This window comes from Pleurodeles waltl, chromosome 9 (assembly GCF_031143425.1).
Source record: "Pleurodeles waltl isolate 20211129_DDA chromosome 9, aPleWal1.hap1.20221129, whole genome shotgun sequence".
NCBI classification, from domain to species: Eukaryota; Metazoa; Chordata; class Amphibia; order Caudata; family Salamandridae; genus Pleurodeles; species Pleurodeles waltl.
In genome coordinates, this window is record NC_090448.1 from 160,315,123 (window position 1) to 160,343,013 (window position 27,891).

The window sequence follows — 27,891 nt, forward strand, 5'->3', positions numbered from 1 at the left end:
TCAAGGTCCTCCCTATGCTCTGCCTTTATTTTCCCCTTTGTTCCTCCCACTTTGAGGTACATAATGCTCATTCTCTTGCTTCTTCTCTTTCACACTCCCACATTTACATCTAAAACGGCGAGGCGGAGAACTCCTTACATAAGTGATAGCACCGACATAGGTGCAGATTGATGCCTGTAAATATGTGAATTGCATTATGAGTATGTGAAGTAGTACTATAGAAGTACTAGCATGCTCACTGGCCCTTGGCCTTTGTGAATTGCACCTATAGCCTCTGGGATGCCTCAAACATGTTGCACCCCACCACACATTAGGAGCACCATCATTAGGCTGAAGTAATTGCGAGTTAAGTCAACCAGGTCTACACAAATAAATAGCGGCAAATAAATGCAGTAAGTCAACCAGGTCTACACAAATAAATAGCGGCAAATAAATGCAGTAAAAGCAGGAGGGCGGTGCCCTGTGATGAACGTTGTTTCAAGCATGGGGGAGAGTACTGCCCTCAAACAGCTGGACTCTTCCTGACCAACAAATGTAAGCCCTCAGAGAGGGACTATGATGCAGAAGTGGTACAGATTGCAATACTCCCTTCTCTATTTTCATTGGCACATAGCCCAAGAAGACCATTGGAAGGCTGAATCATGAAGATGCATTATTGTGAAAGTGCCTATGAGAGTCCTCACATTCAAGTGACAGTAGGCAACTGCATGACAAGTACAGTGCTGTCTACTTTCCTAGGCTCCCCTCCCCCATTCTCACTAGCAGCATCGGGTCAGGGAACAACACATCACCTTGTCCAATAGTGTCATAAGACATTGTGCTCAATTTAAACCTTGACTAGAGGCAGACACTTAGCATGAGCTTCGAGGATTTTTTTGTGAGTTGATATCTCAAGCTGGATTAATCTTGTGCCTGGCTGACATGTCTTAAATCTTTAGTAGAGAAAAAAAATTGTTTTGACATGTCAACATAACAAATAGACTCATTTAATAATACAGCTTGTGACCTTTTCAATAAACAAGGCAGGCGCAGGAATCAACAAACATCAGGGTGATGGGACATGTGCTGTGGTGAGGCGGTGCCTCAATGACTCATAGCTTTGCTGATTCCCCTTTATTTCCGGCATGAGCAAGTACATTTCAAAATACTTGTGTGACACTGTTTAGCAGCTTACTAGTATATGCTTGCGTAATTAGCTCATTACTAAATAAATTATTTTAAAGAAAACCTTTTAGGAGCCAGACGTAGGATTAGTTTGGCTGATAAGACGACGTGGCTAGCTTCTCACTTAAAATCCTCGGGTCGTCATCAGGCGTGGAGCGTAAATTTCAAACGGCTCGGGGACGGAGATTTTAACGTGTCGCTCGTAGCAAGTGACTCAGTAAGACATTGCGTTAATGTTAAAGCGGGTACGTTAATGTCCCGACCACGATTTATATTTAATGCAGACGCTGATTAGTTTCTTTTACAAGCTAAATTGCTGTGTTTTTTTTTTTTTTATATATGCCGCTTTCAGGGTTGGGGTTGTTGATATCTGAAAATATAAAAAAATAGCAGCCAATATCTCTATTAATTTATACCTACAGAGGTTGGGCGGTTCTATAAAGTTGGGAGCAGTAAATCAAGGACATATATGAGGCAGAAGTATTGATTTGTTGGCAATTTCCTAGAAAAAAAAGGAAGTGATGTCGGTCCTGTGATACGATGGCGGTTTGTAGATAGAGCTGGAGGGGTTAAAATACGGGTCCAGCCCCTACAAAAGAAGCTTAGCCTGCTTTTGTAATATTTTCCCAATAAGACAGGTAGCCTTAGCCGCCACTATATGCAAACATACAAACACCGAAAGGACCCACATCACCTTGGCAACTGGAGCCCCACAAACGATTCTGACATGTCTGGTGGTCAGGACCTGAGACATTTGCATATTGAGTGGCTTGACCCTTGTTCTGGCCGGATTGGGCTCGAGGACTAGTGCTGCCCTCTGGAGGTGCTCCACGTGGTTCGCTTCCTCAAGCAGCGAGGCATGGTCAATCAGGATAGTGTCAGCAAATGTGCCGTGTCAGCTGTGTCCATTTTGATGTTTGCAAGGGTATGTAGGCTTGTGTTTAAATACTTCGAGAATCAGATGTTGTCACCTTTGTGTGAATTGTATACAGTGGTGTCCAGGAGTTCATGATTGTGGCACTGTTATGGGTTGTTGATATTAATGTGAATTTATTCTTTCTTCACCTTTGTATTTTTTAATAATTTTTATTTCTGTTGTGCACATGGCGATTTTTCCTAATCCGCACTGAAATTTGGCTAAGCTGTTTTGTTAAAATGGGCATGTTCGGGGTAAATTCTGCTGCTGAGGTGCTGATACGGCAGCTTCTTATATTTTAGAGTTGCCTAGATAGGGGTTTGGTGCCTGCAATGTTACTGCGTGCGCTAAAACCGAAGGCTGTTAAATCTCACAAAGTGACCCCGCATGCACTAAAACTGCCCGAATACTCAGAATCTGATCGCATGGTAGTCCCTTTATCATGTGCTAAAGAGAACACAGACTAACTCGCAATTAGGCTGTTAGTGCCAGATGATTGCTGCATAAATGGGCAAACATGGAATGAAATCAACCAAGCACTCCATTCTGTATAAGGATGAAAGGGTTGTGATTTAACCCTGAGAGATAGAAGCCCAGGGGAGCAAATCCACAGTATGGAGGACGTTTCTCCAGGTCTTTAACAAGGATGGCAAAGGTTAGGAGTCTCTAAAAGGGACATGGCCAAAGAAACATAACTAGGAATATTTGTAGGGACCTGGCCTGGATAATTAAGGACAATGGTTGAAGCATGTACATTAAAATCCCACGCTTCACTCTGAGGACCAGCAAAACAGTTTTTGGGTCCCTCTGTGTGTGTTTTTAGGGTCAAGCCTGTCAGTGCATGCTCTAGTGCATGCCTGTCGTTTGCGAGACTCTGTTGTGTATGGTAAAGGATTTGAAGCCCGCCTGTTGCTCACCATTTGTTGGTGTGCATGGCATCTTTTCTGTTTCTCAATGTGGATCAGGGACCAAGAACTGATTGATTAAACTTAATTAGTGGCTGCCCGCTGCTCCCGGCGTGATTGAGGTACTATTTTGTTCTGTTCACCTTCTAGTCCCTGCAAACAGAAGGCTTGCGACTGGAATAAACATGCCCAGCAGGACAAACAAAATTGCAAAGTTTTTATTTTTAAAAACTAGCTTTCTTTTATTTTGCCAGGCCTTCTTTTCTCACTTTCCACTCATCTTTTCTTTTGATTTTGCTTGTGGATGCTCTTCTCAAAAAATGATGATTAACTTGTTCACAATATTGCAAAGCGCCATTGTTTCTTTATTTTGTGTAATTTCTAAAATGATGCTTTAACACATAATCGTGCAGTACACCCCAAACCACCCGCTTCAATCTCCCCCACTCCAGTCCACCCCAATCCACCCCACTTTAGCCTACTCCAACCCACCCAACTCCAATTCAAACCACTCACCTCAATCCAATCCAGTACAACCCACCCACTCCAATCCTCCCAACCTACCCAATCTAATGTGCCCCACTCCAATTCGCCCCACTCTGATCAAAAACAATCTGCACCACCCCAAAACAATCTGCCTCACTCCAATCCAAAACAATATGTCCCACTCCAATGCAAAACAATATGCCTACTCCCATCTACCCCACTTCAATCTGCCCCACTCAATCAAAATCAATCTGCCCCACTCCAATCCAGAGGAAGCTGCCCCACTCCAATCTGCCCCAATCCAAAATAATGTGCCCCACTACAATCGGCTGTACTCTGATCCAAAACAATGTGCCCCAGTGTAATCTGCTGCACTTAGATAGGAAACAGTGTGCCCCACTCCAATCTGCCCCACTCCAATCCAAAACAATCTGCCCCACTCCAATCCAAAACAGTCTGCCCCACTCCAGTCCATCTCACTCCAATCTGCCCCACTTTAATTAAAAACAATTTGTCCTTCTCAAATCTGCCCCACTCCAATCTGCCCCACTCTAATCTACCCCAATCCAATCCAAAATAATCTGCCCCACTCCAATCCTCCCCACTCCAATCCACAGCAATACGTCACACTTGTATTCAGTCCACCTCACCCCAGTCCAATCCACCCCACTCCATCCCAATTCACCAAACTGCACTTCAATCCACCCACTCCCATCCAATCCACCCACACCAACCCAATCCACCCACCCACTCAAGTCCACCCTAATACAAACTGGCCTACTTTAGTCTGCCCCACTCCAATCCAAAACAATCTGCCTCACTCCAATCGGCCCAACTCCACTCCAAAGCAATCTGTCCCACTAAATTCCAAAACAATCTGACCCACTTCAGTCCAAAACAGCCTGCCCCTTTCCAGTCCATTTCAATCTGCCCCACACCATTCTGCCCCATTTAAATCCAAAACAACCTTCCTCCCTCCAACCTGCCCCACTCCAATCCCAAACAACCCACTCCCATCTAAAACAATCTGCCCCACGCCAGTCCAATTCAACTCACCTCATGTCACCTCAGATCACTTCAATCCACTCCATCCAACTTCATTCCAATTCACCCCACTCCAATCCACCACAACCCACCCCACTACAATCCAGTCCACACCACAATAATCCAGTCCACTCCCCTGCTCCACTCCAATCCACCCCAATACAGCCCAGTCCAGTCTACCCAACTCCTATCCAATACACCTCACCCCAATCTACTCCACCCCACACCAATCCACTCCAGTCCAATCCACCACATTCTAGTCCAATCCACCCCGGTCCAGTCTCATCCACCCCACTCCAGTCTGATCCACCCCACTTCAATCTAACCCACTCCAATCCATCACACCCCACCCCAATCGACCCTACCTCACACCACTCCATTCCAATCTAATCCACCCCAGTCTTATCAAGTCCACTGCTACCCAAGCCACCTCACTCCAATCCAATCCACCTTACTCCAATACAATCCACTTTAATCCACTCCACTCCAGTCCACAATAATCCACTCTACTCCAACCCACCCCACTTCCAATTACCTTAATCTACCCCACTTCAATCCAGTGCACCTCTCTCCAATTAATCCACCCCACACCAGTCCAATCCAATCAAATCTAACCCAGTCCATTCCACCCTAACCCAATCCAATCCATCCCACCCAATCCAATCCACCCACCCCAATCCACCCCACCCCATCCAATCCACCACAATCCATTCCACCATACTCAATCGAATCCACCCCACCCTAATCCACCCCACTCAATTCAATCCTCCCACTCAGTCCAATCCACCTCACTCCATGCCACCACAATCTGATACACCCCAATCTGATCCACCCCACTTCAGCCCACTCCAGTTCAATTCACCCCACACCAATCCAATCCACCTCACCTTAATGGAATCCACCCCAATGCAATCCAACCCACCCAATCCATCCTACCCCACCCCAATCCACCCCAGCCTACTCCAATCCAACCCCTCCAGCTCACCTCACCCCAATCCACCCCAGCCCATTTTGATCCACGTCACCCCACTTCAATCCACCCACTCCACTCCAATCCACCCCACTCTACCCCAATCCACCCCACCCCTTCCCAGTTCAGTCCACTGCATCCCATCCTATCAACCTAACCTACCCCACTCAAATCAACCCTATTCCAATCCTCTCCACTCCAACCCACCTCACCCAATGCAATCCACCCCACTCCACCCCAACCCATTTCAGTTCACCCCACTCCAATCCAATCCATCCACCCCACCACAGTCCAATCCACCCCCCTCAGTGCAAGCCACCCCATTCCAATCGACTCCAGTCCACTTCATTCCAATCCAATTCACCCCACTCACTCCAATCCTCCACACTTGACTCCAATCCCCCCACTCTACCCCAGTCTATTCTACCCTACCCCACCCCATCCCAGTTCAGTCCACCCTACTCCAATCCAGACCCACCCCACTCCAACCCAATCCACCCCAATCCAATCCAGTTCACTTCACCTCACTCCAATCCAATGCACACCACTTTAGTCCCATCTAATCTACTCCATTCCATTCCAATCCAATCTAATCCATCGCCCACCCCATGCCACCCCACCCCACCCCAATCCAATCCATCCCACCCCAGCCCTATCACTCAATCGAAACCGCCCACCTCAGTCCAATCTAATCTTCCCCACTCAAATCCACCCAAACCCATCTATCTCACCCCATTTCAATCTGTCCCATTCAATCCACCCCACACCAATCCACCCCAATCAGTACACCCCACTCTACCTGAATCCAATCCACCCCACTCTCCTCCATTCCAATCCACCCCACTACCTCAATCCATTCCACCCTATTCCATCCCCCTCCATTCCACTCTACAACACTCTCTACCATTGAACCACTGATCTGTACTCCACTCTTCTCTACTCTACGACACTCTACTCCTCCTACTCCACTTTATGACATTCCAACAATCCACTCTACAACACTGTACTCACCCGCTCCACTCTTACACTCCATGCCAGAAAAGCCCATTTGGATTGAATGAAGATCCATACTTTTCTAGCTTTTTATGACAGGCAACTAGCCAGTGTGACTGCTATATTGATGAGAGATTCAGAATTGGCCATCTTTCCAATCCATATCCATAGGAGAGAACATGTGATACTGGTTGTCAATCTGAAAGATAAGGGTGAAACACAGAAAAAAATAGTGCTATGAATAGTCGCTTCTAAGTTCTAGCATCATAAGGGCCAACCAATGGTTCTGTTGAACTTGGGAGGGTATGAGTTACAAGCCATTAGGGCTGGGGTATTTGAGGTCAAGTATTTTTCAGTAGCAACATTTATACATTGCTGATACTATTTTTTGACATCAAGCCTTTCTCTGTGTTTGTTTGAGAGGTAAAGATGAATTTTCTTTCTAACAAAAGGATGTTATGTATAACCTGAAAACACAAATAGGAGTTGTTAAATGATTGCATCAAGCAAGTTAAGCATATCTGATATGGAAGAATTTTGGATGTAATAAAAAAGCACTGAAAAAGGAATTTCCCCTGATTGAGTGCCCCTGGAGGAAATATCAATGTAAGTTGTGCCAGCCTTTACTTTAGCTTACAGAGTGGGTGAGATTGCTCTCTCTCTTTTCCCTAGACCCTAGTGAATGCTTCAGATACCTTGTGTATGGGTTGGTTTTCAGTATATCCTCCGTGCTTTACCCTTATGAACTATCTTATTTACACTTAAAAGAAGACATTGGCCCTCATCACTACTTCGGCGGTCTTTTCCAAAGACTGCCGAAGCTGCTGGTGCCAAAATCCCACCAGTGCAGGTGGTCTTAAGACCGCCCTAATATGACTGATCTCTGAATTATGCCCAAAATTGGGTGGAATTTCAAGACCAGTTGTGCTGGTGGTTGGCAGTACAGAGGCGGTAGCGTCACCAGTACTACCACACCAAAAAGAGACCACACACTGTATTACAACCTGTAATACGTTTTGGCAGTGTCCAGATGGCGAGGCGCTGTTGGCGTTGGAAGCACCAGGACCTTCTCCTCCCGGACGACCTCCTCGATGGACGAGATAAGTGGATCATCCAACAGGGGAGGGTGTGTGTGTGTGTGCATGTCCCGGTGTGTGAGTGCGTGTGTGAATGTGGAGGGTGGAGGGGGGTTTGTGGGTGCATGTCTGCGTGTGTGAGTGCATGTGTGAATGTCATGAATGAAGCGGGGTGTTTGTAGATGCGTGTCTGTGTGTGTGAGTGCGTGTGTGAATGTCATGAATGCAGGGGAAGGGGAGTGTTTGTGGATTCATGTCTGCATGTGTGAGTTTTTGTGGATGGGGTGGAGTGAGTGAGTGAGTGTTTGTGGATCGGGTGGGGGTGAGTAAGTGTTTGTGGATGGGGTGAATGAGTGTGGATGCGATGGGGGTGATTGAGTTTTTGTTGATGGGGTTGGGGTGAGTGAGTGTTTGTGGATGGGGTGTGGTGAGTGAGTGTTTGTGGATGGGTTGGGGGTGAATTAGTGTTTGGGGATGGGGAGGGGGTGAGTGAGTGTTTGTGGACAGGGAAGGGGGTGAGTGAGTGTTTGTGGATGAGTGAGTGTGTGTGTGTGGATGTGAGTGATTGAGTGTGTGAGTGCATGTGTTCGGATGTAAGCGAGTGAATTCATGAGTACATGTGTGCTGTTGTGAGAGATTGAGTGCATGAGTGCGATTGAGTTGATGGAGGGGGTGAGTGCATGTATGCATGTGCATGTGTATGGGGAGGGGTGAATGGTTGTGTGAGTGAACAGGGAGAGTGAGTGAGCGTGTATATGTGGTGCAGGGTGTGTGTGTATGTATGTATGTGGTTCAGGTGGAGGAGGAGTGTATGTATGCAGTGCAAGGGGGAGTGGGGTGTCAATGTATGTATGCGGTGCAGGGGAGGGGGAGTGAATGTATGTATGTGGCGCAGGGGGAGAGGTGTGTGAATGTATGTATGCGCTGGGGCAGGGGTGTGTATCTGTATGTATGCGCTGGGGAGGGGGGAGTGAGTGCAGTGCTTGTGTATGTATGTTAGTGTGAATGGGGGTGTATGATGCGAGTGCATGGGTGAGTAAGGGTATGTTTGTTTTGTGTGGGAGTATGTAAGTGCATGTGTGCAGGTATGTGGACGTGTGTGCACATGTATCCTGGCAACAGGAATGCTTATTCCTGTCACAAGGGTGCAAGACTGCCAGCTTTTTCAACTCCAGCCCAGTGGAATGCAATAATGTGGTGGGATGGGTAGAGGCTTCAGCCAAACCGCCAAACTCCTAATTTGGTGGCATTCACCACCGACCCATCGGCGGTCCAATGGACCACTGCCTACTCTGAAAAAATGAAACCAAATGGTTTCATTATTTTTTTGAATTGCAACTCGTTTTCCTTTAAGGAAAACGGGCTGCAATAAAAAAAAAAAAAAATGCTTTGTAAAAAAAGCAGTCACAGACATGGAGGTCTGCTGTCTCCAGCAGGCCACCATCCCTGTGAGTGCAGGGACTCGCTATGGGGTCGCAATTTGCGACCTACCTCATTAATATTCATGAGGTGGGTCTTTGCGACCGCATAGCGAGTCGCAGAAGGTGTCTGAGACACCTTTCTGCATACAATTTTGCGAGTTGCAAATTGCGAGTCGGTATGACTCGCAATTTGCAACTCACAAAATTTTCTGTTCCTACATCTGGCCCTAAGTTCCTTTGTTAAGCCCTGCTGCTTAAAGCTACGACTATCCAAGGTTTAGCTAAAGAAAATGCAAACAAGCCTGACTGGGCCCATGAGTTTTTATCAGTGTATTCAACAATAAGGTTCCACAACCATATCATATAATAATACACCCAAATCCTAACATTCTAACAAGAACCTTCTTGCAATCGTCTTAAACCTTGGGTCTTGCTCTTCCCTACAAAGGAAATAGCATGGTTGCAGACATGAAAAATCAAAATGGGTCTAGTGAGCAATGAAACACAGCAAAAATCAGTTAGTTATTTGCTGCAAAAAATATTTGAACAGTTTATTGTAAGTCAGACTACCATTAGGCTCACAATATGTAGATAAATGCAGGGGGATTGAATTTGTCCTGTAACAATCCTCAATGTGCAAAAAAATAAACATATTGTCATAAATATTCCCTTTCTGCTTTTCGCTGTTCATTTTAGAAAAAAACTGGATCATAAAGCCAGTTCCCCTTTTTTCTTGTTTAAACTGCAGCTGTAATGATGCCTTGTGACTTGCCCTACACCGTACCTACTGGCTCTGCAAGAAGGCATTATGATGTCACGTCTGTGATAATTTGTTGAACATCTACGTCATATTATAATTACAGTTGATTGACTCTGATAAGTAAATTAGAGACATTCATTTATACAATGGTTGCACTGTCCCATATATTATATTATATTATATTATATTATATTATATTATATTATATTATATTATATTATATTATATTGAATCTAGTATGGCATAAGGTACCTCCTGCAGTATATGAGAAAGACATTAGAAATTACAGAGGAACTATTTACTCATAGGCAAATGAGTCCAAAGGCCATGTTCCTTTGCACTGTCATGGAACTCTGAAGCGTCCTACAACATTGTTTTACCATGCAGCAGAGGGTATTTTATTCATTACTGAGCATAGTCACACCATTCCTATCACAACAACCATTTAAAACCTACGTAAAGTACTACTTGTGTACTACAAGATGCAATTCACAAACCTATGGATGGAGATCTGTGCCTCAACCATCTTTTCTGTGTGGAACTCTTCGCTTTGGTGGCGAGATCCTTGCACATGTTGGTATACATTTTGTAATAAATGTGGACGGCACATAGGGAGAAGCCGGAAAATGTAGCAATCTTACTACTAAAAGAGTAAGATCATTGCTATTGACCAACTACACTTCTAAGGTTACTACAGCCTTAAAGGTGTTTACACAGACTCAAATATACTCCAGTTCAGCCTTGGAATTATTCATGCACTTTACATGGCTACCCGCGTACGGTACTGCAAGCACACTTACATTAAAAACAATGGAGGCAGGGAAATAAAATAAAATCCTCTGGGAAGCAGTGTTGAATTAATTATATTATTTCAACATTCAAATTATATAAAACTAAATTGTGTCTGTGTATATAGATAGATAGATAGATGAGAAAACAAAGATTAAAGTGCTGTTATAGTTGGGTGAAAAGTTTAGTTATAATGTAACTTTTTAAAATGAAAAAAAACACTGAAATTCGCCAGTTGGAGTTATTTAAAGTAACTATAACTCACATCCCTGCCATGCACAGTGTTGTCATCAATGACGTAATTTCAATTGTCATCAGTGATGTTATCAATGATGTTATGAAACGTCATAAGTGTTGTAATACACGAGTCTTATGCCTTTCATGGCAAGGGTGTAACTTCAGGGTTGCCCCGCTGGCTCCACTGGGACACCCACAGTATCTCAGAAACTCCCTGGGACTACTATAGTTAGCTGTATTATGGTTGTAGTACCCCCTACTTTTTTGCCTGGTGTCAGTATGTCTTGGACTGTAGTGCAATAGGATCCTGCTAACCAGGGCCCCAGTACCAGTGCTCTCTCCCCTAAATCTTGTTGGTTGGTAACTTTTTACACCCACAATTGGCATACTGGTGCACCTATGTAAGTCCCTTGTATATGGTACTTAGGTACCAGGGCATTGGTACACCAGGTTTCCCCCACGGGCAGCAGCATATATTGATGCTCCCATGAGAGCCCATACAAACTCTGTCTGTAGGCCTGCCATTTCAGCCTGCATGAAATGCTGCATGCACCCTTTCACCACAGTTATAAGGCTTGCCATATCCTGGTCACTGCACCTAGGATGTGGCACCCCTCTGGTAGGCCCTTCAGCTCCAGGGCAGGGTGCATATCTCTAAGTGTGAGGGTACCCATGCATGACCAGGGTACGCCCACAAGCCCCAGACTCCATTCCCTGTGCTTTGTAAGTACATGAAGCCATCTTAAGGTTTGTAGTGGACGGTGGTCAGCACTAGAGTTCCAACTACATAATGGCTTCTCTGAACCTAGGCATATTTGGTATCAAACATGTTGAATCATTCAACTGCACCGATTCCAGTGCTAGTTGCATGATACTATGTACTCTGGGTGTTCCTTAGAACCTTATCCCCCATTTCTGTCTGTGCAGCCTTTTGGGGTCTAGCTGCCAGCCCGCACTGCTGCTGACCCCAGACAGTGTTCTGTGCTCCTGCTGATGAGCCTGGTTCAGGGTGGAGAGGCAGAACAAATTATTTCCTGCAAGGGAGAGGTGTGACCACCTCCCCCTGTGCATTAAGTGCCTAAGGGCTGAGGTGGGGTGGCCTGAGTGTTGCCAGACTGCTTTGATTGGCACATTTGGTGCCCTCCTTGCATAACCTGGTTTGTACCAGTTCTGGAACCCCCAGGTTCCCGCTCTGGCATGAAACTGCACAAAGGACAGGGGAGTGACCACCCCCTCCCATCCAGTTCCTCCCCTATGGAGGTTCACAGAACACTGCCAGGTGGCTACTTGATTCTGCTACCTTGAAAACAAGATGGGCAGAGGCCTCTGGGAGCATCTGACTGGTTAGGCCAGGTAGATGACATCCCTGACCCACTCGGATGGGTGGGTCATTTCAGAGAGTGACCAACCCTTTTTTAGGGTTACGTAAGGGCTCCCCTGTGGGTGGGTCCTCATATTCATCGAACAAGACTCTACAAGGAACTCTCTGCAAGACATCTTCTGCTCTTGACCTCTGGAACCACTGCTGATCTGCTTTGGAACCGAAACATGTCTGCTTCTGGTGGGAATGCTCCCATTGCAACATTGTTTCGGATCATGCAAGAATTCTGTAACATCCAAGGCTGTGCATCCTCCAGGTCACAAGGAATCTGTACCTGGAAGCCTGAAGGAATCTCGCAATGTCAGTTGGCTGGTGGGGTCTGCTGTTCCACAGATATCAAAATGCTCTGCTTCACAGGTGGTGTATTTGTGGCTTACTCTGTGTCCCGCTTGTCCTTTGACTAACTTGGGAGACTGTGGGCCCCTGCTTCTGCCACTGAACAGGGTCCCCTGGTTTAGGTACTCCTATCATCTGGGTATTCTCAGGTAGGGCACTCTCCAACCTTCCTCTTGTCTGCTAGTTTCCTTGGGGTCCACTAGGAAGGATACAAGCTCCAACCACTACTCCCTAGGTTAGTCTATGGGATGACTGGGTAGGTAACTACCTTGAACCTGGTCGCTGGGGACACTTACCATACTTACCGCTGGTGTTTTTATCTACCCCCACCCTTTAGCTAGCTACCACACTTACCTTGGTTGGGTTCACTTTTTCACATTCCACTTTCACAGTATAAAGTTTGATCCCCCTGATAGGGCCCTATGTATTTTATGCTACTTCAGCTGGTTATTTTGTATGTAGATGTCTCCAAAGGGAGACAAACCAATGCTAGTCTGGTAGTTAGTCCTACAATAAAGAATCCTTTACTTTTGCAGTACTTGTGTGGCTCTTTCTTGTGAGTAAGTTACTGTCTAATTACTGTGGTATTGCAAGGGCTTTACATTCCTCTTGGATAAGCTTCAGCTGCTTGCCTCAGCTACCTCTAGAGAGATTATGCTATCTGGACACCTATTCACTATCACTAAGGACACAGTATAGGGTGCCACACCATAGGTGTACACCATAAACTGAGCCAGCCTCCTGCAGCTACCTTTGGGACTTCCCCACCACAAGGTCCAGGGGATCAGGTACCCCTACCCTGCTCCCTTATACTATATATAGCTTTTTGATTGTAATTCTTTTTTTTAAAGCATGGACTTTCATGCTTTAAAAAAGAACCTGGGTTGGGCCAGTGCCTGGGTAGGTGGTGCAATGTATTTTATAGGGGAGGTGGCATGTAGTACCCCTCCACGAGCCATGCTGTTGCCCAAGGGACCCCGACCCCCTTGGCTGGCTCCTTAGCTGTTGCCCTGCGAACCCAACCCAGAGGACACAATATTTTCTCTGCCTGTGAGACTCTTATTGTTTGGGGAAAATAACATTCTTACCGCATGATGGGAGCAGGAAGATAAGTTGCCTCCGCTGGGTGGGAGCAATGCTGGCTCCTGCCTCATCCAGGATGGGTGCTGGCAAGGCATTCATTGGGGTAGCGGGGGGCCTTCGGGCTCCACCTTCAGACCTATACATAAAAAAAATACTTTGAAGAGACAATCTGTGGCTGTGTAGAACAGTGGTGCGCACTTCCAAAAAGTTAGCTTAAAATTATAAACAAGAAAACTAGTGAAGGAAGTCCAAAGTGTCAAGTTATGTGTTCCAGGAGTGCCAGAGTGGTTGCCAAACCTAGCCACAAGGTGTGCAGACTGAGAGCCAAGATGGCCCACAATCGTTTATACGGAGAAGTAAGAACCACGGCACATCCAGCTGTTCATAATTGTATTCTTTATTCTTCTTAGTTGGATCACACAGCAATTCGTAGTAAATATGGCGTCATCACGGTCAAAGGCCACCAAATATAGTGCCAAATATAGTGTCAAATCCAAACACTTGTATATTGTTCAATGCAAACGACAGCCTGTTCAATGCAAACGACAGCTGACACGTGTTTCGTCAAACGTGACTTTCTCAAGGCTGCGAAGTAATGTTACAGATAATAAATAAACCAGCTGTTAGTTCCAACAGTCCAGTATGCCATATCATTTAGCCCAAACGGTGACAATCCACCTATGATGCCTGTGTGCCAAATGAAGAAAGAGTTTTGGAAACACCACAAGTTGAACACCACGGTGTCTAGTAAGTGAGGTCCATAGTGATTTTGTGCTCTATATTTAAAAATACATCCTATATAGGTGACAGATAGTTGGAAGATAAAGTGGACGACAGAAAGTGCTATGTGTATCAGAAAGGTGAAGGACTATAGTCAGAGTAAAGTAATTAGAGATTAATAAAACAAATAAGAAGTTATAATAATTAACATACCTTTAGTATTAAGGTAAAGAGACCATAAATTAAATGTTGAAGCCGTAGTGTACGAATTCCAACAATAAAATCTTCATGAATGCAAACAAAATCTGATTGGGTAAGTCCAAGAATATGTTTTGATGTGTCTCAAACCACACAGGGACCATGGTAAGTCTAACCGAAAAAGAAAGAGGGGGTTATTGACAGTGGGAGTAGCCTGGCCACGGTGCAGTTACGCAATGTGTAGACTAAGTGCTGACTAATGGCCATAAGTAAAACCTAACCAATATTACTAAATACACAACATAGGTGCAACAAAACGCAGAAGAAAGATTCTATCCAAGCAAAATTAGTGGTATCCTCACGTTGAATGTACGCTCCAAAACTGCACAATTCAAGTATATTCCATATAAATTCAGCATTCATGTAAGTTAGAAATCAAATGAAAGTCCGTACCTACAAATTGTATAGCAAAGTAATATACAAAATGTATGTCGGATATAACAGACAAAGACCTCGAAGAGGTGAATATGCCACAAGCACATCAGTAGATGTGTTTGGGCTACATTTCCTGTCTTCTATAGCAGAGTCAAATACGCCAGGAATGGCAAACCGGGTAACTATAGAAGCAATTTGAGCTAGGAAAGAAAAAGCTACTCACTAATGTAAACTTTCAATGGGATGGCGTCTTACCCGATAAGGTGCACAACAATTATTTCCTAGTCCGACGGCGTGTAAAGTAGCAGCTCGTGCTCGACTCTATGTCGTTTATACTTGTTACAAGTATAAACATAGTAAAAGGACAATGCCGTGCTCGAACTTTGCAAACAGCAGCCATATTGGAGGAAAGGAGGAAGCGTGAGTAGAATAAATTAGGGAATAGTGAGTGGTGCACAATGAACAAAATTGTACTTGGTGCTCGTGATGAAGAGAAGAGATAGACTTAAGTGAAGCATAAATCCCCAACATCAATAACATGTCTGCATCAAATGTAAATAGCATTATGACTGAATGAAGTAATATATGAAAATCGAGCTATATACAGAGACCAAAGTATCCGTAAAGTGTTGCCCATCAGAATATATAGTGTAGTTTACCACTGAATATTGTGGAAAAACATATGGATACTCACACTATATGTAAGTAAACAAGTAATATCATAGTCATACGATTGACACTGTGTATATAAATGATAAACATGTAACCATGTCATCCATACGTATCTAATCACATATATCTACTGCAAGTACTTAACATAAGTTGCTAATATGTCCATGCATATACTGATAAGATGTGTAACTTGCATAAATTTTGACTAAAGGTCATGTGACATGTTATGAATAGAGAATATTTACATGAAAGATGCAATTATAAAAAGACATGCAGATCCTTATCTAAATTTAGACCTTCCTCTACCGCACGCAGTTTGATAATCCACCTGCTTTCCAGGCGTGTAAGCAAGAGAGTCCTGTTGCCTTCCCTGGGACAACCGTCCAGGGTGGCAATACCATGTGTCTTTATACCCAGAACTTCCCGCTGGGCATGTACGGAATTAAAATGTACAGCAAATGGGTAATCTTTGTTGTTATTTTTGATTGCTCAAATGTGTTCCTGTAGTCGCTCTTTGTAAGGTCTGATGGTACTCCCTACATATATTAATTTACATGTGCAGATTAAGCAGTATATCACAAATCTGGTATTGCAATTAATGAATTGTTTAATACGATGTGTTATACCAGTATTGTAACAAAAGGATTTTGTTTTGTTCAGGGTATATTTGCATATGTTACAATGACCACATTTGTAGAACCTTTGTGGAGGTTGTGGAATCCAGCTATCCTTTGTGTCACTTGGTAAAAAGCTATGACATAGACTGTCTCTTAAAGTTCGTCCTCTAGTGTAAATGATGTCCGGTCTATCTCTGAGACTGTGTCTCAAGGTATCATCAGATAATAGGATATGCCAATTTTTCTTGAGGATTTTGTAAATATCCGAACTGGCATTATTGTACGGAGTAATGAAAGATATACCCATCCTTTTTCTGGTCTTTTTAGGTGTGGTATCTGATAATAGAGATAATCTTTCAACTGTGCGGATTCTCTTATATGTCTTTTCCCACAGTTGGTCAGAGTACCCCCGATTATGAAACCGTTGTTTCAGTTCATCTAGTTGCTGTGAGAATTCCTGTTCCTCACAGCAGTTGCGCCTCACTCTAATTGCCTCACCATAGGGAATAGCTCTTATTTGTGAGGAGGGATGGGCACTAGTGGCATGCAAAATGGAATTTGTTGCAGTGGGTTTTCTAAAAAGTTTTGTATGGATTTTGTCTTTCTTAGTGTGGAGGGTCAAATCCAAAAATTCTACACTGTCCATACTAGAGCAACAAGTAAAATGGATGTTAAAATTGTTTGTATTAAGATAGTTAACAAAAATATCTAGTGCTGCAGAGTCACCCGACCTGAAAAGAAGAACATCATCAATGTAACGTCTTCAGTACATGATGTGTTGCTTAAGTTCTGGGGCACAGTTACGCCAAATATGTTATTGCTCATAAAATCCCATATAGAGATTGGCGAAGAAAGGTGAAAATGTAGCCCCCATCGCAACACCCTGTATATGTTGATACCAAGAGCCTTTGTGTAAGAAAACATTGTTGTCTATAATAAGATGTATGAGGTCTAGTAGCATGTCTGAGTGTCGCAAAAGTGTAGCATCCCTATTGTCTAGGAAGTGTTGTATGGCAATTAGGCCAGTCTTTTTAGGTATACATGTATACAGGGAGGTTACATCCAAAGTAGCTAGGATGTGACCCTCTGTCCATTGGTAGTCCGCTATCAAGCAGTGGAGATGTTTAGTATCTCGAATACATGATGGGAGGTTCTGTACGAATGGTTGTAGCTATAAATCTATGTACTCAGAAAGTTTCTCAGTAGGAGAGTTGATACCGGATATAATCGGTCTGCCAGGGGGGAAGTTCGCAATTTTATGTACTTTTGGAAGTATGTAGATGGATGGGAAGCTAGGTGTAGAATTGAACAAGTACTTGTATTCTAAATCCGTCAAGAGACCCATGTCCCTCCATGTACTCAGTTTGGTTTCTATACCCCTGGTGATTCTGGCTATAGGGTTGATGGTCAGTTTACAATATGCTACATTGTCAAGTAATTGTCTATTTATCTCTGCAATGTAGTCAACACGATTCATTAGCACATTATTACCCCCTTTATCTGCCTCCTTGAACACAAAATCTTTTTCTTTAGAGAGAGCCCATAGTGCTTTCCGCTCATTGGTGGTGATGTTATATGGGATAGTCCTGGATCTAGTATTGTGTCATGTCTCCAACTTGTATAGTCTTTGGTGACCAGTTTGTAGAATAATTCAATAGCACTATCTGCTGGTGAAGTGGGCGTAAATCTAGATGTAGGTTTTAGTCCACTGTAGCAAGTGTCCGAGATATTTAGTCCTGGATCCCATAGTATCTCGTCATAAGAAAGTGCACGTGAGGTATCCGCAACATCCTCCAAGGATAGTAATGTCTATATGTCCCTAATGTCTCTAATTGATAATGGACAAGCTTGTGTGTCCCTAATCACGGGGTTGGTCATACTTTGTTTATCCTTAAAATGTTTGTAAAGCTTGCATTTGCGTGTAAATTTAAACAGGTTAATATGTGTCTCCGTGTAGTCAGGTGAAGACGTGGGTACAAATCCTAATCCCTTGTTCAAAAGACTCAATTGGTTTGAATCAAGAATTTTATTGGTCAGATTAGTTACACAGATATCTCTCCAATCAACAATATGATCATGAACATCAGGGTCTAACTCTTCATGTTCTGTGTGGTTGATCTTGTAGTGACTCCTATTTTGCCCTTGTCTGGTTCTGGTATGTTGCCTTTTTCCCCTTCTAGTTCTCTTTGGTATGTAGTCTGCCCTGCTCTGGTTACTTTTTGTCCTTTACGGAACCTCTCTAGCTCTAACAAAAAAGTCGACTTCACATTGCATACATTGGTGTTATCCCGTAGGGAGCTGTTGGTATCCTCACTGTTTAGACTAGAACAGCTGGATAGATCTGTGTCACTAGTTCTAATATTAGAATGTGTGGGGGACTGAGGTCTAGTGCTTCTACTGGTCTGTTTCTCAAGGTAAATGTTATAAAATTTTCGGGAATAAGTAAAAACCCGTCCTGTGGCATAGTCATTCGCGTCCCGTTTAAGTTTACACATTTTTTTCTCCCTAACATATTCCTGGTGTCTTTGAAGTACCTCTTTTAGGATACCATAATTCTTATCTATTGCTTCGGATAGCTTTGTATCTAGAATCTCTTTCTCTAAATCAATGATTTCAATAAGTAGTTTCTCTCTTTTCTCATTGGCATCCCTGATAACGATGTCCATAATGCCATAGGAAGAAAAAATACTGTGGGGTGCCCCGGGTGGGCACCAGGGCATCCCAGTTTTTCTTTAAAATGTTTTAAATATAGTGTTGCTGACTCCTGCCTTGCAGGGAGCCGGCAGCGCTGTGTGGGTCCAGGCTCATGCCCCCCTCCAGTATCCCTACATCAATAGTGTTGTGGGGTGCCCCAGGCAGGCACTCGGGCACACCAGTTTTATTTAAAAAATAATTAATAAACAAAAGAGGCCCATGGGTTTGCTAGCAAGCAGCCGGTGGTGCCATGGGGGTCGTGGTGCTCCCTTCACGGCCATCAACAAAATTTAGAGATGTGGGTGTCTCGAGCTGAAATCAAGGCACACAAAAAATATTAAAAATAAGAATAAATGAATAATAAATGAGTGGTAGGAGTAGTTTATTTATTATTCCACCTCTTTTACATGGAGTGCCCTATAATGCCCTGCAAAGGCTCGTTACTTACATTTGTTGGGTCCTTGTGGCACCAGATGGAGGGGAAGGGGCCCTAACAAACATTTTATTTTGTTGTGGAGGGCTGCAGGGAGTACAGCAGCCCCCCAGCAAAATAAAAAAAAAGCAAGTGTCCGGGGTGATTGAATCCATGAACCCATGAGAGCTTACTGTAGATTGTTTTAAAGCACTCTGAGCTGAATCTGTATGCTCTCTAGCTGTAGTGCATTTTGTGGCCCAGACTTGTTATGATTTTTATAAATAAATATTTTATGACAATCACTTTTATTAAGCTTTGCTATGTGTGAGTTTATAAAGTATACATTTGAATATGATTATTGGTAACAAGAGATCTGTTTTATATATATTGCTATACTGGCCTCTTGATAAAGCCAATTATAAACTTTTTATATTTTGGTGTTGTGACAAAGTCAGTAGGTCTGCCTTGCTTAAAATTACATCCTTTATATTGCTTCATCATATAGTCATTTGCAAAAGGTGACCAATCTCTGCACAGAACCCCATGCAAGGACTTAAGGTGACCAACCCCATCCTTCACAAGGCAAAAGGATGTATGCTGCAGGGGTTGGGCACAGGGCCTGGCCACAGCCAGGCCACAGCTGAAGGCTGTGTGCAATGGTTGGGTGCCCTGCACCCATACAGGACAGGGACAGGTGCCTTGCTCTCTGGGTGGCTGTGTACCTGCAGACAGTTGGGTGCAGAATATGGCTGCAGGCCAGACCCTGTACCCAATCCCACACTGGGTAAGGCTGAAGGCTTTGTGCAGTGGGTGGTAGGGTGCCCTGAGGGATTGAGTACAGGGCTTGCTCTGTGAGGATTTTTTGTTTTGCTAATAACTCTGGTGGCATTGACGAAACAACACAAAACTTTCAAAAAATATATGATTATCCACCTCAGCTTTTTAATGAATAGTTTTGCGGTGACCCATCAAACTCCCACAGAAAACATCTGTTGCAGATACAGAAAAAAACATATGAATTGAATTACACTACATTTGGCAGAAAGTTGGAACTTTACTAAGAGAGTGTCCTTTTATTTTTGGGTGGAAATCTGTTCAGCCATTCTTGGTAAATGTGTGTTTAAAGAGGTGCTCATGAAAGGGTTAAAAAACTAGGTATATCTAGACAGTTGGTCCTGTGGTAGTCCTGCAGGAGTCCTGCAGCACCAAATATTTGAAAAATAGGGCACTCTGATTTGCAGAAGGAGCTTTACCTCCTATTAACTCTTTCAGTACTGAGGGACCAGTGTCGGGCCTGTCCAACAGGTTGGCCACGTGGCCACAATCAGCAAGCCTTATTAGGCATGGGGGTCTTGTCACCAAGGGCCTTTTTTCATTAAAGGGAACGGGTTGTGAGTCCATCTAACTGAGCCTTGTTAGCCCCTGGAGACCAAATCCACCAGGGCCACTATTAAAATGAAAGGAAGGGGGCTCTGGGCTGCCATTGTTTTTCAATCTTGCAGCCTCCCTCCCAGAGTCTCTAATGGCCCCAGGTCCCTTATCTCCCAGGGCCACAAATTAAGAAAAAAGGATGGGACCCCTTCTCTGAGCTCACAAACTATGTCCTGGGGATGCCACCCCAGCATATAGTGGTTTCGCTACCCACTGCAGCGCAGGCAGGGAAACCTGTGTTTGCTCAAACACCAAGTCCACCTCCAATGACGGGAGCTTCAGAAATGCTCCACCTTGCTGGGAACAGACATTATGGGGGTCATTCCAACCCTGGCGGTCGGTGTTAAAGCGGAGGTCAAATCGCCAACAGGCTGGCGGTAAAAAAAAAATGCAATTCCGACCCTGGTGGAAACCGCCAACAGAGACCGCCACTTTAACACACCGCCCGCCACGGCGGGACAAACAAACAGCGCGGCGGTCACCGCCAACAGACAGGCGGGAGACAATGTACCACCCACCCTATCACAACCCACCAATCCACCACCTTTTCCGGGGCGGTAGCTCCGCCGATAAAAACACAGCGGAAACAGACATTTCAAACGGAAAACGCTCACCTCCGTAGACCCCACGAGGAATCTGGACAGCATGTAACCCGAACTACACATCCTACCAGCCATTGTCTTCCTGCTCCTCTACCAGGAGCACGAACGCCGGCTCAGAAGACAACGGTGAGTACTGCACCTACGACACAGGGGAGGGGGAGGCAAAAAATTACGGGGACACACATATGCGACACACCCACCCTCACCCTCAACCACTACAACACACACATCAATGCATAGCAACACATCACAGTTACACCACCAAACCCCCCGGAAGAATGCAAAGGCAAAAGGAAATGATTATAAATATAGAATTATATTGTAAGACCGAGTATAAAATATATCACACATCTATAACTTTATATACATAAATTGTCCAGTCCGATATGTCTATCAGCCATTGTTCGTGGGCCACTGGGCCAAAACACATGGGCAAAGCCCACACAGGATACCTGCCTCCAACGGAGAGAACACTGCAGGGGCATCAGATAGGAAAACTACAGGCACCTCAGGGGGAAGGGAAGGGGGGGCACCTCAGCCAGATGAGTCCACGACGCCAGATCCACGAGGGGCTTCCATGGCCACTGTGCCATCCTGGGGAGTGCAAAGCCACAGTCTCACAAGTCTCTACAGTGGGTGGGTTGCCCACTGTGCCATCCTGGGGAGTGCAAAGCCACAGTCTCTCAAGTCTCCCAAGTGGGTGGTTTGCCCACTGCCATATCCTGGGGAGTGCAAAGCCACAGTCTCTCAAGTCTCTACAGTGGGTGGGTTGCCCACTGTGCCATCCTGGGGAGTGCAAAGCCACAGTCTCTCAAGTCTCTACAGTGGGTGGTTTGCCCACTGTTCAATCCTGGGGAGTGCAAAGCCACAGTCTCTCAAGTGGATAACAGTCTCCACTGGTACTGGAGGGGGACTAGTGCCCAGAGTGCTTCGTGCAGCCCTGCCCGACACAGATGCGGGCCTGCCCCTTCCGCCAATGGGCCAGCGGTGCTTGAGATGAAGGGCCCAGCGGAGCGGTGCTTGAGATGAAGAGCCCAGTTCAGCGGTGCTTGAGATGAAGGGCCCAGTTCAGCGGTTCTTGAGACAGCGGTGCCCAGCGGTGCCCAGCGGAGCGGTGCTGGAGATGAAGGTGCCCAGCGGAGCGGTGCTTGAGATGAAGGGCCCAGTTCAGCGGTGCTTGAGATGAAGGGCCCAGTTCAGCGGTGCTTGAGACGGCGGTGCCCAGCGGAGCGGTGCTTGAGACGGCGGTGCCCAGCGGAGCGGTGCTTGAGATGAAGGGCCCAGTTCAGCGGTGCTTGAGATGAAGGGCCCAGTTCAGTGGTGCTTGAGATGAAAGGCCCAGTTCAGCGGTGCTTGAGACGGCGGTGCCCAGGGAGCGGTGCTTGAGAGGAAGGGCCCAGTTCAGCGGTGCTTGAGATGAAGGGCCCAGTTCAGCGGTGCTTGAGATGAAGGGCCCAGTTCAGTGGTGCTTGAGACGGCGGTGCCCAGCGGAGCAGTGCTTGAGATGAAGGTGCCCAGCGGAGCGGTGCTTGAGATGAAGGGCCCAGTTCAGCGGTTCTTGAGACGGCGGTGCCCAGCGGAGCGGTGCTTGAGATGAAGGTGCCCAGCGGAGCGGTGCTTGAGATGAAGGGCCCAGTTCAGCGGTGCTTGAGACGGCGGTGCCCAGCGGAGCGGTGCTTGAGATGAAGGGCCCAGTTCAGCGGTGCTTGAGATGAAGGGCCCAGTTCAGCGGTTCTTGAGATGAAGGTGCCCAGCGGTGCGGTGCTTGAGATGAAGGGCCCAGTTCAGAGGTGCTTGAGACGGCGGTGCCCAGCGGAGCGGTGCTTGAGATGAAGGGCCCAGTTCAGCGTTTCTTGAGACGGCGGTGCCCAGCGGAGCGGTGCTTGAGATGAAGGTGCCCAGCGGCGCGGTGCTTGAGATGAAGGGCCCAGTTCAGCGGTGCTTGAGATGAAGGGCCCAGTTCAGCGGTGCTTGAGACGGCGGTGCCCAGCGGAGCGGTGCTTGAGATGAAGGGCCCAGTTCAGCGGTTCTTGAGACGGCGGTGCCCAGCGGAGCGGTGCTTGAGATGAAGGTGCCCAGCGGAGCGGTGCTTGAGATGAAGGGCCCAGTTTAGCGGTGCTTGAGACGGCGGTGCCCAGTGGAGCGGTGCTTGAGATGAGTGTCCTGGTCAGCGGATCCGGCCCAGGCATGGATGTCACTCGCCACCTGACATGTGGCTGGCGGGGCCTTCCTGCCCATCTGTCTGGTGGCTTGCGGGGCCCTCCTGGGCTGCAGTTCTCGGCCTTGGGTGTCCTCCTTCCCACCTGGGATGTGGCTTTCGGGCCCTCCTGGGCTGCAGTACCGGGCCTGTGTGTGTCCTCCTGCACACCTGGGATGGGGCTGGTGGGGCCCTCCTGGCCAGCTGGCCTGCTGCCGGACTTGTCGGGCGTGCTGCCCTTCCCACCCTTCCCTGCACGCTTGTGGCCCTTTCCCACCTTTGGCGGTGTGCCAGGTGGCACCCCACTTCCTGACGGAGCCAAAGTAGGGATTTTGGTCCCTGGGGTCTTTGGTCGCTCGCGCCGGGCACTGGCAATCTTAGGATGCTTTTCCGGGGGTGGGCTGGCCGTGCCTTGGCTCCTCGCTGAACTGGATGCCCTTGAGGGTGGGGGACTCCACAGTCCATGAACAACAGTCTTCACTGGTCCCGGTTTTGTGGTGGCTGAGGTGCTGATTGGAGTCTTATGAGATGGGGGGGGTGGGGGAGTTGTTGGAAAGAGGTTAAGGTTGGCAAGGAAAAGCAATTTGGAAAGAGAGGGACGGGTAGGTGTAGTGGGTATGGGAGTGGAGGAAGAGGACGTGGTTGTAGGAGTGTGAAGTCTGGTGTCTTTGGGTGCAGGTGCTTGGGCTGGAGGCTGTCGTGAGGTGGATGGCTGTTGGGTGGGTGGCTGCCTGTGTTTGTGTAGTTTGGAGGAGGGGGTGACAGACACACTTGGAGAGGACACAGGGGACGTGTAAATGGTAGTGGGGGTGGTGACTGCACGTGTGCGGAGTGTTCTGGTGGGTGTGCTGGTGATGGACGTAGTGGCTGAAGATGTTGTGCATGCAAGTGTGAGTGGAGACGTCACAGGGAGGGAGGAGGGAGACGAGGAGGAGGGGGACACAGGGGAGGCAGTGGGTGTTGGTATGTCTGCATGTGGATGTTGCTTGTGTGAATGCTTGTGTGATGTGTGGTGCTTATGTCTGGATGAGCTTCCCTTGGGTGTTGAGGTGTGTGCAGGCTGGTCTGTAGGTGTGTCTGGGATAGGCAGAGGTACAGGGGATTGGGTCTGGGTGGAGGAAGTTGGAGGGGGGAGGCTAGAGACAGGGACAATTGCTGCCGTCAGTGCTGAGGCCAGAGCGTTGAACGATCGCTGATGGGCAGCCTGACCCGAATGAATGCCCTCCAGGTATGCATTACTCTGGTGCACCTCTCTTTGTACACCCTGGATGGCATTCAAAAGGGTAGACTGCCCAACAATGATGGTCCTTAGGAGGTCAATGACCTCCTCACTGAGGGCAGCAGGGGTGACAGGGGCTGGGCCTGAGGTGCCTGGGGCGAAGGAGATGCCCATCTTCCTGGGTGAGCGGGCACGGGGCAAAGGAAGAGGGGCTGCTGGGAGGGCGGTGCTGGTGCGCTGGGTGGCGGCTGTACCTGTTGTTGCGGGGGGCACGGATGTTGCCGCCACCACAAGGGAGCTCCCTTCAGAGGACGAGTCGCTGTCACTGACATCAGCACGAGTCCCCGCTGTGGAGCTCCCCTCGCCCTCCGTCTCACTGGTGAAATCCGAGTCAGTTGCATGGCCCGCCATGGCCATGTGAGATGCAGCTCCCTCGTGCTCCGATGCCACTTCTCCTCCGCCTGATGATGCACACATGAACAGGAAGACCACAAAAAAGGGGGGGAGGAGAAATAAAGACATGTTGAGTGGACAGACACAGAAGTCCCCTGCACTACGCCGCGCACTTGGGGTCCACTACGCAATCCGTGGGACATGGCCTACAAGCCTATGGACGACAACTGCACACATAGATGACATAGGGCCATGGATACCTGTACTTGGCACCCTACAGAGGTGGGGGGCGGGGGCACAGGGCCATGCCTTACGGAGGGGCCTAGCCTACAGAAATCGCCCTGGCCTAGGGATTCCCACAGCCCTCCTCCCCACCCAGACACCTCCACTGCGCGCAAAGTCAGCAGAATGTACTTGTACTCACCCCCTTGTGTCTGCTGTGATGTCCTCACGCGCCCATCCAAATCGGGGTAGGCCACCGCCAGGATCCGGGACATCAGGGGGGTCAATTGACGACTGGCACCCCTCCTACGTTGGGAGGCCATCCCCAGCTGAGCCTCTGCCGTCTTCCTGCTCCCGCGTCGGATGTCCTCCCACCTCTTCTGGCAGTGGGTGCCCCGTCTGTTGTGGACCCCCAGGGTCCGGACGTCCTTGGCGATGGCAGGCCAAATCGCGACTTTCTGTTGGGCGCTGACCTATGTGACATGTACAGGGAGAGAAAAATGTTCATCACCTTCTGCATGCTCGATGTGAGTGGCCCACCGTCCCCACCCTTGCCATGTGGCACATGCTCTCATCTGTCGTTTGATGCATGCCTCAATCGCTCCCCTCCCCACCATCTTTCATCCACCCGACTCAACCCAGGCATTGCCCACTAAGCATGGTCCCAGTGTACTTACCTGTTGGTCTGGAGGACCGTAGAGTAGCGCATACTGGGGGAGGACCCCATCCACAAGTTTCTCCAACTCCTCCGCAGTGAAGGCAGGGGCCCTTTCCCCAGTCGCATGAGCCATTGTCTCTTCCAGACCGAGGCCACAGCAGCACTTGCCGTGTAGGTCCTCTCCTGTCGAAGATCAGGTATCGAGTGATTAAGCAGATAGAAAATGGCGGTCACGCCCGCGGCGGTGCGTACCGCGGCGGTGCGTACCGCGACCTCCGGCGCACATCGTCATTGGCTCCTGAAACCCATAGGGTTCAATGTTAACCAATGCGGCTTAGCGCCGCGGTCTTTGACCGCCTACCGCCGCGGTGTGCCATGCCAGCGCATTGACCTCACATCCCACTGTCGCACTTCACAGGTCAGGCAGCCGCCATTTCAAGGGCCCACATGGCCCAATTACCAACTGCGTCACACATACCTAGGCCATGCACCAACACTCATACAAGCCATTCAATGCATTGGGAATCGTGCTATGTGCAAGCTGTGGTTACGTACCTGTGGGTTGCTTGACTCTGTGCTCGCTGTTGTCCTTCATAGGCACCGTCCGCTGGGACATGCCAGGAGATGGAGGAATCTTCCCGTGTACAGACCGCTGGTGGACCTGTCGACAATGGAGGAATGACATGTCATACTGACATACAGGCTTGACCGAGCCACTATACAGGAACTGTGTGCCCAGCTGGAGCCAGACCTGATGTCACCCATCCGCCAACCCACAGGGATCCCCCCTCTAGTGCAGATGCTGTCAGTACTCCATTTCTTAGCAAGTGGGTCATTTCAAACAACAGTGGCCATATCATCAGGGATGTCCCAGCTAATGTTTTCCAAGGTGTTGTCCAGAGTGTTGTCTGCCCTGCTGAAACACATGCGGAGCTACATCGTTTTCCCTGAGGTGGGGGATTTGCCTACAGTGAAGGGTGATTTCTATGCCCTTGGACATATCCCCAACATCATAGGTGCCATTGATGGGACACATGTTGCTTTGGTCCCCCCCAGCAGGAGTGAACAGGTGTACAGGAACCGGAAGAGTTATCATTCGATTAATGTACAGATGGTGTGTTTGGCTGACCAGTACATCTCCCATGTTAATGCCAAGTTCCCTGGGTCAGTGCATGACGCCTACATCCTGCGGAATAGCAGCATCCCGTATGTGATGGGTCAACTCCAGAGGCACCGGGTGTGGCTATTAGGGGACTCTGGTTACCCCAACCTGTCATGGCTACTGACCCCAGTGAGGAATCCCAGGACAAGGGCAGAGGAACGGTACAATGAGGCCCATGGGCGGACTAGGAGGGTGATCGAGCGAACCTTTGGCCTCCTGAGGGCCAGGTTCAGGTGCCTCCATATGACAGGTGGATCCCTAATGTACTCACCAAAGAAGGTGTGCCAGATCATCGTGGACTGCTGTATGCTTCACAACCTGGCTTTGCGCCGCCAGGTGCCTTTTCTGCAGGAGGATGGTCCAGATGGTGGTGTTGTAGCAGCTGTGGAGCCTGTGGAGAGTGAAGAGGAGGGAGCCGAAGAGGACGACATAGAGAACAGGAACACAGTAATACAGCAGTATTTTCAGTGACACACAGGTAAGAGTAGACACCGGCATATTACATTTACTTAAAGACTCCTACTTCTCTACTGTCTGACTTTTTCCCCCAGTGTATGGTAACTGTGTTGTGACTTTCCCTTCCATTTTCAGAGCTGTGGGTCCCACTGCGTGACATCTGCTTTGTTTCCCCATGGACTACAGCTGTGTGACAGCGGTTTGTTACCATCACAATGTGAATGAACATTTTGGTACGG

At 47.4% G+C, this 27,891-nt stretch overlaps 1 long non-coding RNA gene across 1 annotated transcript; it reads left to right on the plus strand.

Moving 5' to 3' along the window:
* Positions 1-2,050: 2,050 nt before the first annotated feature.
* Positions 2,051-27,886, plus strand: LOC138258598 (uncharacterized). The gene is made up of 3 exons (XR_011198442.1): positions 2,051-2,089; positions 27,548-27,674; positions 27,788-27,886. It is a non-coding gene; the product is annotated as an uncharacterized lncRNA (long non-coding RNA).
* The last annotated feature ends 5 nt before the right edge of the window (positions 27,887-27,891 follow it).